This window comes from Vulpes lagopus, chromosome 5 (assembly GCF_018345385.1).
Source record: "Vulpes lagopus strain Blue_001 chromosome 5, ASM1834538v1, whole genome shotgun sequence".
Taxonomy (NCBI): Eukaryota; Metazoa; Chordata; class Mammalia; order Carnivora; family Canidae; genus Vulpes; species Vulpes lagopus.
The window spans coordinates 75,119,483-75,134,519 of NC_054828.1; the positions used below are offsets into that span (position 1 = coordinate 75,119,483).

Here is a 15,037-nt window from a genome sequence, read left to right on the forward strand (position 1 = left end):
GCTCTCTTTCTCTTACCCCAGGTTCTATTCTTGCTTCAAACACACAGAGGACCATGGTCTCGGCCAATGGGGCCTCGGCTTGCGCAGCTCCCTTTGCCATTCAGAAATAAACAAAATAAAACAAACCTCACCCCTGAGGCTGGATGGGGTTCTGCTGCTGCCTGAAAGACTCAGACTCGCCAGCACTTAACAACCTGACTGGCCTCCTTGGTCTGCTCCCCCTCACGCTGGAGATCAGGCCAAGAAGAGCACACAGGGCAACGTGGACTTCAGGTTGCTTTTACATCCAGATCTTTTACATCCCTGATCTGCTCCTCTGGCCCTAAGTCTCCTCTACAGGCTGACAGGTGCTATGGCTCTGAAAACCAACACGTTCTTCCCTGGGCAGCAACCTTGGGCAGCAACCTTGGCTTCCCCCCCACCCCCCACAACACACCCCCCACCATTACAGAAAGGTAGATTTGCCTGTCAGAACAAAAGAAAACCAACTGCACCTGGGACTCAAGCCAAAGATGCGTAGATTAAGAGTGTTGGGCTCCACCTGATGAGCCCACGGGGACGCCAAAGGAGCCTTTCAGGTACCGTCCTCAGGAGGGCCCTTGGACTAGTTCGAGGTCATGAAGTAGAGGGACTCTGCTCCTTGCCTGCTGAGAGCCAAGGCCGCCCCTTACTCCTAAGGAACCGGAGGCTCAGAAAGAGAGCATGGCCCTGGCTCTGCCACACACAGGGCTAAGCTAGACCAGAATGCAGCCCAGGCCAGTGCCCTCGTGGTCAGGCCTCAGAGCCCCAGGTGTGGAGGTGTGGCTGAGGCTGGGAGAGGTGAGGAGCAGGGGGTAGGGCTGGGAGCCTTGGGTGGCTGCTCAGACCGCCGGGCCGCTGGAACCGCCCTCACTTTTGCTTTGTCCCTCTAGTAAATATAACTTTTACTGCAAAGGCCAAAGCAGAGATCTTGCATGGTCTACTGATAATCTAGTGGCTAGGATTCCCCTCTTTCACAGCTACTACTCAAGTCAAGGAAAATCTTTTCCCAGCTTCTTAGTGTGAAGAAGCCTCTTCTTAATCTGGAGTGGTAGGTATGTCCCAAGGTCCAGGTGCAGAGAGCCTCTGCACCAAATCCCTAAAGAGATCCAAAGCATCTCCCAGAGGCAGGGAGAGTGAGATGTTATGTCTTGTCCTGGTCTTGACCTGGTCCTGGCTGCAGTCTGAGTTGGTGTTGTGTTTAATTGTGCCCCTCCCTGGGATCCCTGGGTGGCGCAGTGGTTTGGCGCTTGCCTTTGGCCCAGGGCGCGATCCTGGAGACCGGGGAGCGGGTCCCGCGTCGGGCTCCCGGTGCATGGAGCCTGCTTCTCCCTCTGCCTGTGTCTCTGCCTCTCTCTCTCTCTCTGTGTGACTATCATAAATGAATAGAAAAAAAGAAAAAAAATTAAAAAAAAAAAATTGTGCCCCTCCCTGAAGTGGAGTAGTGACTGAGCTTTCATTTTCAAGATCCCAATGGGGGTCTAAGGATGCTGTTGATGAGGTTTTATTCTGGCACTTGCTTTCTTGCTGAATCTGTAACTCAGAAGGGGAAAAAAAAGTTCAGCTGTGGATAAATTAGTAGTTTCAGTGCTAGGTACAAGGGAAAAAATTCAAGATGATAGTAAGGATGAACCTCAAATACTTTTAACAAACTAAATAATTTTCATAATTGAAGCGTGCCTGGGTAGTTCAGTTGGTTAAGTGACTAATTCTTGATTTTAGCTCAAGTCAAGATCTCAGAGTCATGATCCCAGGGTCATGATTTCAGGGGCTTCACTGTTCAGTGGGGAGTCTGCTTGAGATACTCTCTCCATCTTCCCCTTCCCCCACTCCTCATTTCAAATAAATAAATCTTTAAAACATTTTAGTAATTGACCTATAATGGCATAGAAAATGTTTATGTCATATCATATTTCTAATGAGGACTCCTTGTATGCATTAGACTAGTTTAATAATATTGGTCTAAAAACTGCTTTGTCTTCTCGGTTTTCTAACAATTTAGAAAATACTGGTAGTATGGTTTTCTATTTTGTAGAAGTCTTGGATTTATGTCTCTTCAAAATCTTACAAACACTAAACATCCTAAATTACCTATCCTAGTTTTACTGGTCATTGACAAACTTTAATTCCAATAACTAAGTTTATAAAATTTAAAATTATGTGTTCCAGTAAATAAAATACACTAGAACCATGTGGTTCCAGTATACCATATACCTAACATATTCTATATAATATCTTTTAAATGAAGATTAAGTTTTTAAAATTCTAGAAATCATCGTGATTTAATTATTCCACTCACAATTTTCAATAAATGTTTTAGGTATCATCTAATATATGATTCCAACATATATTTCTCTATTATGTGTCAGCTCCCTTTGAAATTTTAAGATCTATTGTTATCTTTAAGTTCTTTGAATGCTATTAAATTGAATTAATATATAATCTTTGCCTGGACAATTCCTAATTAAGGAGAAATAACAGGGGTGCCTGGATAGTTCAGTCAGTTAAACACCCAACTCTTGATTTTGGCTCAGGTCATGCTCTCAGGGTCCTGAGATTGCACCCTGCATCAGGCTCCCCACTCAGTGGAGATTTTGCTTGAGATTCTCTCCCTCTCCCTCTGCCCCTCCCTGCTGCTCTCTCTAAGATAAACAATAAATCTTTATATACACACACACACACACACACACACGTGTGTGTGTGTAAAGAGAAATAACACTTAATATAATAACACTTTATTTTTTTTTAACACTTTAATGTAATGCTGCATATTTTTATAGATTATAGGGTGGCTTGGCTTGAGTGTTTGAGAGGATGTGTGAGTACCTTTGGGGGGTGTTGGTATAGGCAGCCATCATTGTCACTTTAAGAGGTGTAAAACATATGCAGTGTCTGCTCCAGGAAGTAAGGAGCTGTTACTGGAGGCCTGGGGTTTTCCTGGGGTGCTTGTTTATAGAAAACATCTTTAAAGGATTGGGGGGAAGGAGGAAATGTGGAATCCTATGCCTCCTTCCCCTAAAAAAGTCTTTCAAAAATGAAGGTGAATGATGACTTTTATACATAGATGTGAAAGACTGGGTGCCTGGTGACTCAGTTGGTTGGGCAGCGGCCTCTGGCTCAGGTCATGATCCCAGGATCCTGGGATCAAGCTCATATTGGGCTTCCTGCTCAGTGGGGAGCCTTCTTCTCCCCTCTCCCTCCCTGCTTGTACTCTCTCATGCTGTCTCTCTCTCAAATGAATAAAATCTTTAAAAAAAAAATATGGAAGACTTCACCACCAGCAGATCCACATTGCAAAAAATGTTCAAGGAGTCCTTCAGGAAGAAGGACACTGATACCAGATGTATATAGCCAAAGGGATGAAGGACAACAGAAATGATACTTGCATGAGAAAATATATGATTTTTTCTTATTATTTAAATCTATAAAAACAAGGGACAGATTAAACAAAGGTAATGACAATGGATTGTAAGGTTTATAACATACAAAATAAAATGCATCACAAAACTAGCATAAAGGCAGGAAGAGGAGAAATGTTAAGGCATATGAGATCACTTAAAGGCCAACTGTGGTGAATTACAGATGTATGCTATGAAGCCTAAAGCAGTAGCTGAAATAATAAAAGAAAGATATATAAGTCGACAAAAGGAGAAAAAAAAGGAATCATATGGAAAATATATAAAGACTATGATACAGCAATTGCTCTTCTAGCATTCTATGGTAAAGATGGGTACAGGTATTGACTGCATATGACTGCAGTATTATTTACAATACCAATGGCATAAAACCGAATTAATTTCAAAAGTATATGGAAACGGTTAATAAATACTAACACATAGAAACTTCATTGTTAAAAGGAAATCAGAGGGTAAAGATGATGACTCTAACCCTTTGAAGATTCCTAGTGACCTATTTTCCTCTTGAGCTCTTTGAGGATCCGAGGATCTGTGAGGATCTTGGCTTAGGTCCTCTTGTACACAAGACACATAAGGACAGGAGGGTGTTACAGGCATTTCTCCCCCTTCAGGTGAGAAGATGCACAGCGTAGAAAGAATTGCAAACGCTGTCATGTTCTAAAAATGCCACCACGTCCCTGGGTGGGCTCAAACCACCAAGCTTTCGGTTAACAGCCGAACGCGCTAACCGATTGCGCCACAGAGACCCGCGAATGCTCGCGTCCCCATCCAACCAAGAGCAAGCATGCACTCGGCGCTAGGGGGAGCCACCCGCCTTTGCAGAGCAGACCTTAAGGCTCCAGAGAGTCGGAAAACCGTAGAGTAGTTGCGGCGTGCTCGCCAGAGTTTGAAACCCGCGTGTTGGGCGGTTCCGAAGGCACCGGGACAGCCGGCGGGACAGCCTCCCCACACCTCGTTCCACACCCTCTTCAGATGCCAGTGCCCCCGCAGACCCCGAGGCCGTAACCCCCGGGCCTGAGGCCAGGAGGGCCCAGGGGAAGCTGATCGCCTAGTGGGCTCGTCCCCCGGCTCTTGGAGTTGCTTCGCCCTCACCTGCCCATCTGCGCTGTCCGCGCTCGGCTCGGTTGCGGTCGGTGGATCAAAAGAGGGAGTGTAAGGAGGAGGGAAAAAGGTGAGGAAAGCGTGGACGCTGCAAAGATACTTCCCAGGAGGCCCGTGCGGATGATCGCTCTGGATGCACTGGAGATGATAAATGCATCGTAATGGGGAGGAGGAAAACGAAGGGAAGACAGGAGGGAACAGCACGAGGACCTGTAGTTGTCCAGGAACACACTTGATCTTAGCTAAAAGGCCGAGAATTGGTGTCGTGGCCCAAGAGCAAAGCAGCGCAATAATTGGAATGAATTGTCAAAATTAGGAGATCAAGACCTAAGCCTGCCACCAGGACTGTGGCGCGCCGTGATCGTATAGTGGTTAGTACTCTGCGTTGTGGCCGCAGCAACCTCGGTTCGAATCCGAGTCACGGCAAGGCTTCCGTTGTTTTTGCTTAGGGTTTCAAACCTCAGGGGACGCTCTCCTTACTGCAAGCAGAGAGCCACGCTTTTCGAGGGCCACCAATGCCATATAGTCAGCTGAAGAGAGGAAAAGCGAATAGTTCACTAAGCTATATGTAACTCTGTCACAGAAAAAAACCCGGGCGGGCTCCATATTTCACCATTCAACAGAAAATATCTAAAGATGAGGTGCGAGCTCTCAATAAGCCCTGTGTGCAGCTTCCCCTAAGGAAATGGTCTAGTCATATAGGGTTTTTTTTTTTTCTGTAGTTAATATTTCACACATCAGTGAAACTTGTACACAAAAAGAGCAGATTTTAAAGTTTGCAATACATTCCAGACTGGTTCTGGTCTACGTTGGCTTCTCTAACGCCTCATAGCCAATTTTTATCCTAAAAAGGAAATTAGTAATGTGTATTCCCAGAACGAATTGCTCAGATAATTAGTGGACAGCTATTTAAATACTCAAATATGCAATCATCACCAGGATCAAGATAGAAATTTTCTATCATCCAAACGTGGATGGCCCTTTGATACACTTCCCAGGTAATGCTTATCCTTCCCTGCTATTTTAAACTATTCTGATGTCTACCCCCACAGATTAGGCTTGTCCTTTCTTTAAATTCACATGAATGAATATACATTTTTTCTATCTATTATCAAACAACATTTTGGTTTTTAATATGTATTATTGCATTTATCACACTTTAATTTTGGTGTTAATGGCCAGCCCGGGTGGCTCAGAGGTTTAGCGCTGCCTTCAGCTCAGGCCCTGATCCTGGAGACCGGGGGATCTAGTCCCATGTCAGGCTCCCTGCATGGAGCCTGCTTCTCCCTCTGCCTGTGTCTCTGCCTCTCTCTGTAGCTGTGTGTCTCTCATGAATAAATAAATAAAATCTTTAAAAAAATAATTTTGGTGTTAATAACAATGATAATGGTGTAATGATAAGTATCACACCGACATAAAACTAAAGGCAAATGATAGATATTTAAGTAACTTCGATCTACAGCGTTTGAGGAAAGACTCCTACAAATGCCGTTCTCCTAGTAATTTGTGGATATGTGAATAAATGTCCACTGAAGGAAATGGAGCCATGGGCCAAACAAAACAAAACACACAGCTCTGCAAGGAGAGCAAGACCACCACCGTTCTTCAATTCTGGAGGTGCTAGAATGGAAGAGTGGAGAGGAGCAGTAAGGCAAGTCAGAGAAAAGCGGAATTTTTATTGTCACTGAAGGGTGCGGCCTCCTGTCCCCAAGGCCCTCCCAGGGATGGTTGGGTCGACGGAAGCAACGTTGAGAAGTGGTCCAGGGCGCAGAGTCCAGGCTTCTGCTGGATCGGTCGCCACGTGTCTCTTCTGGGGAAGAGCTTCCCCCACGGGATATTCCTGCTCTTCCCGGAGGAGCCACGGGAGAGGCGCTGACGTGGCCAGCTCCGGGAGGAGCAAGGGTCCCGGGCCCCCGAGCGGGCCCTGCAGGGGCTGAGCCTGGGAACCCGCTCGGCGCCCGAGCCCGCTGCCGCAGCTTCTCCCTCCTCCCGTTGTGTGGCAAACGTCGATTCAACTCCCTCCGCAGGCACCGGGGAGAAGCGGCCGGGTCGAGGGTGGGTGGGAGGGGTGGCGGTTTACGGTCCCCAGGAACACAGCGGGAGTGGAAGACGAGCAGGGAGAGGGAGACGTGGCCAGCCCGGGCGGGCCGGAGAGGGCGCCCTGGACGCGGGAGCCTGAACGCGGAGGCAGGTCTCGGGCCTCCCTGTACCCAGAGGGGGTGCCTCCCTCCGACGTGGCCCCAAAGGGAAGGTGGAGCGGGAGGCCTTCGGGCGACGTCCCTCGGGCTTCCCCTGCACGCCGCGTGGCCTTTCTTCTGCCGGGGACCGCCCCCCCAGCCTGCGAGAAATTCCCGGCCTGGTGCTGAGCTCGACCGGCCGGTCCTGGCGCGGGAGCAGAGGTCACCGCAGACACCTGTTGGCGGACGGGAGGTGTGGCGCAAGAAGCAGTTACATCTACACACACGGGGCACGAAATAGGAGAGCTAGGAGGATGAGAGTGCGGACCCGGTTTCCCAAGCAGGGCTGAAAGCGATACCAGGAGGGAGAAACGCGCCTGAGGCGACCAGCCTCGGGGTTCCCACACAAACACCAGCAGACTTGAAGAAGTCTTTGGCTTCCGCGGCTTGGAGCTGTGAACCTCATAACCCACAGGCACCGTATAAGGTGGGCAGGAGGTAGCCGCAAATGCTCGTCATCAAGGTCGGGAGAAGGAGATGATATAGGTAATGGGTAGAGTTGTCAATCCTGTGGGATGTTGGATCCACCCCCAGGACCTCCTGGAATTGGTCCTGGATAGACTGTGGGTCAGGTCCATGCCCTGGATGGACGAGGAAGGGGAATGTGTGAGAGAGGTCCCTGTTCAAATGTGATAAATGTGAGTTTGTGCATGTGTGTGTGTGTGTTTACATGATGCTTTCTCAGATAAGGCTTTTTAAAATGCTATCTAAAAATATAAAGATAAAATAAAGTAAAATAAATGTCATCTAAAAAATAAAATGCCATCTAAAGGAAGTCGAATACTATGGAGGAATCACTGGAGATAGCTTGGGAAGAACGTAATCCAGAAAATACCTGTGCAAGTTATCTCTGCAGACTTTCGCTGGATCCAGTAAACAGCCATCGCAACTAGACAGAAACTGTGTTGTAAAGATTTCCAAAAGAGTCATTCTTACTCAGCACTTGACAGGTTTGGAGGATAATTTCTGAATCTTCCTGTAATCATGGAGAATGCTAATACCATCATTCCTGCATGTATGGGAGCCTAATGGATTCCACAAAGAGCGTTTTTCTATGCATTGTTATTGCTGGCTCCCAAGAATATTTTGGTTTTGAGAATGTCACAGATTTTTTTTAATTAAAACTAAAATTCTGGAGCTTATAGAGAATTTGGGAGAATACATTCACAATATTTGGTACAAGAATTTCTTATAGAACTTAAAAAGCCATAAATATAAAAGAAAAAATGAAACAAAAAAGATTTCATCCAAATTAAAGACTTGTACTCATAAAAATCACCATATGAAAGTCAAAAGTTAAGTTGCAAACTAATAAACTATATTAGCCATATTGAGACTCTAATTGGGACTCCCGGGTGGCTCAGTGGTTGAGGGCTGCCTTTGGCTCAGGGCATGATCCCAGGTCCAGGAATGGAGTCCCACATCAGGCTCCCTGTGAGGAGTCTGCTTCTGCTTCTGCCTCTCTCTCCGTGTCTCTCATGAAAAACTAAAATCTTAAAAAAAAAAAAAAAAGATGTCTTGATTATTCAAATATATGAAGAGTTTTTATAAATCAGTCATAAAAATGTAAACCAAATAAAAGTAGGCAAAATATTTGTTTCTTTTTTTAATATTTGAATAGACTTTCTTCACAAAGTAAGATATCCTAATGACCAAAAGTTCTAAGAAACATTCTTGAGGGGTGCCTAGGTGGCTCAGTCGGTTAAGTGTCCAACTCTTGAGCTCAGCTCAGATTTTGATCTCAGGGTGGTGAGTTCAAGGTGTGAAGGCTCTTCTAAAATTTTATTCTTGATATTTTTACTTACTTGGGAAATACAAATTAAAATACAAGGAAATAGGGGCGCCTGAGCTGCTCAGTGGTTGAGTGTCTGCCTTCGGCTTAGAGCATGATCCCAGGATCCAGGATCAGGTCCCACATCAGGCTCCTTGCAGGGAGCCTGCTTCTCCCTCTGCCTATGTCTCTGCCTCTCTCTCCGTGTGTCTTTCGTGAATAAATAAATAAAATCTTTTAAAAATAAGATAAAAGACAAAGAAATAATATTATACACCCTCCAGCATGGCTATATTTAAAAGGATTAGTATACCAAATGCTGATAAGAATGTGGAGCAATTGCAGTAGTTACTGGTTCAAAACCATTCTAGAGGACTATTGGCAATTTCTAATAAAGTTGAACTCATACCTACTCTATGACGTAATGCATCTATCAATGCACAAGTACACAGAAAGACTGCTACAGAATAGTCATCAAAACACTAAGAATATTCATCAATAGCATTAATTAATACCAAATAACACTAAAGTATTCCAGTAATACCAAAACTAAGAAGTGATGTATGCATCAATATGGATATAGTTAATAAACATAATGTTGCAAAAAAGGCAAATGCAAAATATAAGCATTCATTCATTTGAATTTCAAGAATAAGCAATAGTAACCTCAAGAAGAGCAAATAGAGGGATGCCTGGGTGGCTCAGCGTTTGAGTGTCTGCCTTTGGCTCAGGGTGTGATCCCGGAGTCCTGGGATTGAGTCCCACACTGGGCTTCCTGCATGGAGCCTGCTTCTCCCTCTGCCTATGTCTCTGCCTCTCTGTGTGTCCCTCATGAATAAATAAATAAAATATTTTTTAAAGAAAGAATAGCAAACAGACCTCAAACTAGTAATTAAGCAAGATAGGGTATGAATTACCTGGGGTTCAACATACACTTCTGGGATTATGGCAATTTCTCATAATTTGATTTGGGTGATGATTACCTTTGCCCACATTCAACAAAGTGTGCATTATAGATCTATGATTTTTACTCTATGTGAGCTATAGATCAATAATTTACTGTTTCCATTAAAAAAAAAAAAAAAAGCTGATGGCAGGTGGAGACAAGCTGAGGTAGACCATGACAACTTGTATGCATTTTATCCTAAACTGGAAAAAACTCGTTCTCATTTAGTGTAACCCTCCCCCCCCCCACACACACACACACACCAAACTTGAAATATCTTTACCAGAAAAAAAGACTATGAGGATACTATTTCATTAGTGAAAGCTATAGGCCAGTCTCCTTGAAAGGCAGTTTTTTTACCTTTGGGGATGTTTTCTGCTCAGCAGTGAGAGACAAGGAAACTTCCAAGCTTTCATTCGCTTTCGCTGACGCCTGAAGGTGTGTGCACTGTGGGATTTACTCCTCTTCTGACCCCATCGCGCCGTGGGGTGGGCAGTGTGCTCCGCTCCTAAGTATCCCCTGTTCCGACTGCCGCCCCCTAAGATGCACAGCTGGTGCTGGGCTCAAGAGCAGCCGGAAAGACAGGTCAGACGCTTCTCTGCCGCCACTTGGCTTGAAGCGCGGTCGCTGCAGCCACGAGGGCACTTGCTACCATACAGGCACGATGCCCACAGTCCTGCGGGCAGCCACCGCACTTCCAACAATCTCTTGATGTAAAAATATTCACGCTTCTTTTTTGCTGTGTTATTCTTGGACACGTACAGATGTTCGTGCCGTTTTCTTTCATACTCTTCTCGGTTTCCCCCTCCCCATTCTGCTGCTACATAATAAAACAATTTTCTTATCTCAGGTCCCGGCCTGGGCCTTTTCGCAAACTTCCTAGCAGGCTCTTCGCCTCATCGTACCTCTCCTTGCTTTCGCTCCTTTTCGCGTTTCCTCTTTTCCCTTGGTCTCTTTCCCGCTTCTCCCGCTCTCGCCCCCCGCCCCCCACCGTCCCCCACCGCCCCCCTTTATCTTTCTGGTTCCCGCACAGCCGCCAGCAGTTTCGCGGATTGCCCTTTGCCTGCCGAATCACCCAACGCACGGCGAACCCCCAGCCTTGATTCTTCCTGCTCAGTTTTCTGAAAAGCTTTGGAGGCCGCATCCGGTCCCGCAAAGGCGATGCGCCCCTTGGAGCTGAGCGCGCGCTCTCCGTCGCCAGGAGAGGGTGCGCCCTCGCCGGTCTCTGTGGCGCAACCGGTCGGCGTGTTCTGCTGTTAACCGGAAGGTTGGTGGTTCAAGCCCGCCCAGGGGCGTGGTGTTCTCGCTGGAGAAGCGACCTTATCCTTAGGATATCCTTCAGGGGAAGGTCATCCCATCCCAGATCCTGGGAAGCAAGTGTGCTAGAAAGCAATATGGACAACTGGGGAAGCTTCTTCTATCACGTGTGCTAGTGTTTATTTAAGCACGTACTTTTGAAATTAATCTGGTTCTATGTTTTTAATATTACAAAAAATGCCGTAGTCATTCTTGTACACACAACTTTGACACTTGTGCAAATATTTCTGTAGAGACCTGGAAAAGCAATGATTCCACCATTGTTTTTACATGATTCCATTTTCTCTCCTTTGTTGCCTGGTTAGCTATAACTCTTCTTGTTGGCGGCGGTGGTGGTGGTGGTATTTCAGCGACTGTTTTAGGCATTATAGCATACATCCACAACTCAGCAGTCTCCCTCCAAGGGATCTCCTACCTCTTCACATTTCTCCCCTACTGGCCTTTATGCTATTGTTATCATGTGTTTTACTTTACATGTTATAAAATCCACAATCCATTGTTACATTCTGGCTTAAACTGTCATGTTTTTAAACAGATTTACATAATAAGAACTCATTTTATTAATTGAGTTCTTATTAACAATAACTCATAATTGCATCATGCAGATGCAATTTCTGTCATCCTTTATCCCTTTGGATACATACTGATTTTCATCTGGTATCAATGCCTTCTTCCTGGAGAGTCCTGGTGATGTAGTCTTCCAGCATTTGTATGTCTGTAAATGTCATTATTCCCCTTCATTTCTGAAAGACTTTTTGGGGTGGAGAGGAGGCATAGAATTCCACCTTGCCTGCTCCCCCAAGTCATTTAAAGATGTTTTCGGTATTCTCACTAGTGCTGGTTCTAATGAGAACTCTGTCCTTTTATTTTTGTTTTCTGTATGTACCATGTCTTTTTTCCTCTGGCTGCTTGGGAGGTTTTATCTTTGTCAATGTATTTGAGCAACTTAATTATGATATGATTAGATGTGGTTTTCATGTTTCTTGTGCTCAGGGCTCATTTGGCTCTGTGGGTTTTTTGTTTTTTGTTTTTTTTTTTTTTTTAGGAACTCCAATTATTTATATGTCAGGCCTTTTAAAGTTGTCCTACCACTCATTAAAAAAATGTTTTCGTGACTCTGAGTTTCATTTTGCCTATCTTCAAATGTTCATGGTTTTATGTTCCCTAATCTTTTTTTCTATAATGTCTAATCTGATAATTCCATCTGGTGAATTTATTATCTCAAATATCATGGTTTTTATCTCTAAACTTTCATCCTGGCCATTTCTGTATGTTCCACATTTCTTTTTTTTTTTTAATTTTTATTTATTTATGATAGAGAGAGAGAGAGAGGCAGACACAGGCAGAGGGAGAAGCAGGCTCCATGCACCGGGAGCCCGACGTGGGATTCGATCCCGGGTCTCCAGGATCGCGCCCTGGGCCAAAGGCAAGCGCCAAACCGCTGCGCCACCCAGGGATCCCATGTTCCACATTTCTACTGAACTCTTCAAACATAGATAGTAAGTCATAATAACTGTCTTAAAGTCCTCTCCAATAATTTTAACATCATGTCAATTCTGGTTCAATTTGAACTGATTGATTATTATTCTCATGGGTCATGTTTTCCTGCCTCTTTGCTGCCTGGCATTCTTTGATTGGATGCTAGACATTATCAAAGTTCATCTTCCGATCAGAAGAACAAATATTGTTAAAACATCTATGCTACATTTCTATACATTCAATGCAATTCCTACCAATGAAGAGGTACAATGAATTGATTTATGCACTGATCCTTTTGGATCTTGCTTTTATAATTTTTTTAGGTGGTTCATTCTAGGGCTGATTATTTCCTACTACTGAAGCAGTACAAATTATGAGTAGCTCCAGTCTGCCTGGTGGGAATAGGCACTGTCTCCTGCCCTATGTGAGCTCCAAGCCCTGTTCCATGATCTTTTCACACGTTTCTTTCCTTGACCTCAGGTAGTTTCTTCATGGACTTACTGATCCGTACTCTATACTGAGTACTGGAGATAAAACCTCTGTACCTCTGGATTCTCTCTCTCCTCAGCTCTCTCCTCACTGGAACTTGGGGCTATGAACTCTGGCTGTTTCTCTCTCCTCAGACCTCGGCTTCATCCTCTCACACAATCTCTTCATCTGCCTCAGATCCCTTCTTTGTACCTCCTCTGGAAACAGTTCTGCACCTGACAATGTGAGCTGGGACAATCATGGGGCTCACCTGTTCATTCTCATCTTTCAGGGGTTGCTACTTAAATCCCCTAGGGGGATTTCAGGCAGGAAACTAATTCTGGTTTCTGTTACGTCACCTCTCCTAGAAACTGAAGGCTTCTCTGTATTTTCTTAGTTTGAGTTTAGTAAGAGTTCCAATATATTTTTTAAACTCAATGAAAGAGCCTTTTTCTTCTTACTTTTGTCTGTACAACAAACTTTCTATACATCTGATACTCTAGCAAGGGGAGCAGTGTCCTCCTGACTTAACCAAGAGAGAGGTACAACAGAAAGACCCTTGAAGAGATATCGTATTACATTTGTTCAGCAAACTTCTAAGATGTTTAGAAAGTCTTCCAATAAACTGTGTCCATAAAAGAGTGGCCAGAGTGTCCTCTCTGATAATTTCCTGTCAAGAAGTTTATCCAGTAGGAAAAGAACTAGCTGTTCTCAGACATTTAATCCTCCCTTTTCTTTATAAATTGTATTTTTATCTTTGTTGGATGTGAAGAATCTAATAACCATTCTCCCTCCTATGTAAGGGTAAACTAGCATGCTGACAACTAACTCCTTATTTTCTCCTGCCAGTGTTTAGTTATTTCTGCAAAAATTATCCCACTTATACAAATCGTCAGAGCCAACAGAATTCAATATCTGATAAGGCATCTATGCAGACCAGGATCTTTCAGCTTATGTTCCATGGGTCCTTGTGTTGAATCTCATGAATAAAAATGAAAGCTTTGGCTTTACATTTTAAATAGGTTCTTGGATTTAATATCTATCTGTCTACCTAATTCTATATTATTTGTACATGGTTGATATTCCCCTCCATCAGTAACATCAGTGTGGATGTTTTGGGGTTTGAAACTATGAAACTTCTTATGATGAACAGTTGGTAGTGGACAGAATTTCATCTCTGCTAGGCAATAGATGGCAAACAAATGTAGCCAATATGAGTTCTCCCAAGTCAGTATCTACGTGCAATTGGCATGTCCACATTAATCTTGGTATTTTATTGATTTATGCACAACTATATTTTATAGGATTTAATTCTTTCTATAGCCAAACTTGGAATCAGTCATTTCTCAAAATCCTGGAGTCATTATAGAGGATAATGCTATTATTCAGAATCCAGGATCTGGCTGGTAGCTGTTCTCACTGATACTGTGGTGTCATTGCCACTCAGCAATAAAAATAAGAGATCATACAGATATCTCTGATTTCAAACCATTATCACACCATTATCACACAGGTCCTTCTTCCTTTCCCTTGACATACATATTTTTTTCTTCTCTCACAGTGAGAACACTGATTCCCACAGTATCAGCATTTTTACTCATTTGTTCTGTCTTATAATAAATTCAAAAGAATTCCAGAACTGCTCCACAATACAATTACCAGCCAAAAAATTCAATTAAAGTGTGAGATTTCTTTAAAATCCTACAAACTAAAAACAAACAACAACAACAACAACAACAAAACCCTACAAAGTGCTCCATTAGCAGCATACAGCAGCATACAGGTGGAACATAGAGTTTTCCAGTGATGAAAATCACCCACTTGAGTCTAGAGCACTTTGGATTGACAAAGTTACACCTATTATTCAGTAACTTTATCTTTTGTACTCTAACCTAAAGAGAAAGTTCTACAAAGATAGGAGGGGATGGGACAGAAAGAGTTGTTGATCTCTTCCCATAGGAATAAACTAAAAGCAGAGGAGAAAGCAGAGCCTTAAGGCTCTACATACCATGAAAATAGGGGGTTGGGGAACTGTAGACCAGGGAACAAATTATGTGAATTTGTCAGGTTTCTAAAATCTTTCAAATGTCTTGCTGTGTGTAATTTTTGACTACCTTTCACCCATTCACTTATAATCAACATACATCTATTTCCATACACTGGATACAAGCAGCAATAAGTAATGTAGTAGAGGTCCAAGTCCCTTATCAGCAATGTAGAGGTCTGAAGGGTTTCAGAATCAGAATTCTGTGGTTCTTTAAGGAACAATACACCACACAGCCCT

General features: G+C 43.9%; 2 non-coding genes across 2 annotated transcripts; one reads left to right on the top strand and one right to left on the bottom strand.

Annotated features, from left to right (window-relative positions):
- Positions 1 to 4,106: 4,106 nt before the first annotated feature.
- TRNAN-GUU lies at positions 4,107 to 4,180 on the bottom strand. The gene has a single exon. It is a non-coding gene; the product is annotated as a tRNA-Asn (tRNA).
- A 709-nt stretch (positions 4,181 to 4,889) lies between these two features.
- Positions 4,890 to 4,961, top strand: TRNAH-GUG. Its single transcript has one exon. It is a non-coding gene; the product is annotated as a tRNA-His (tRNA).
- The last annotated feature ends 10,076 nt before the right edge of the window (positions 4,962 to 15,037 follow it).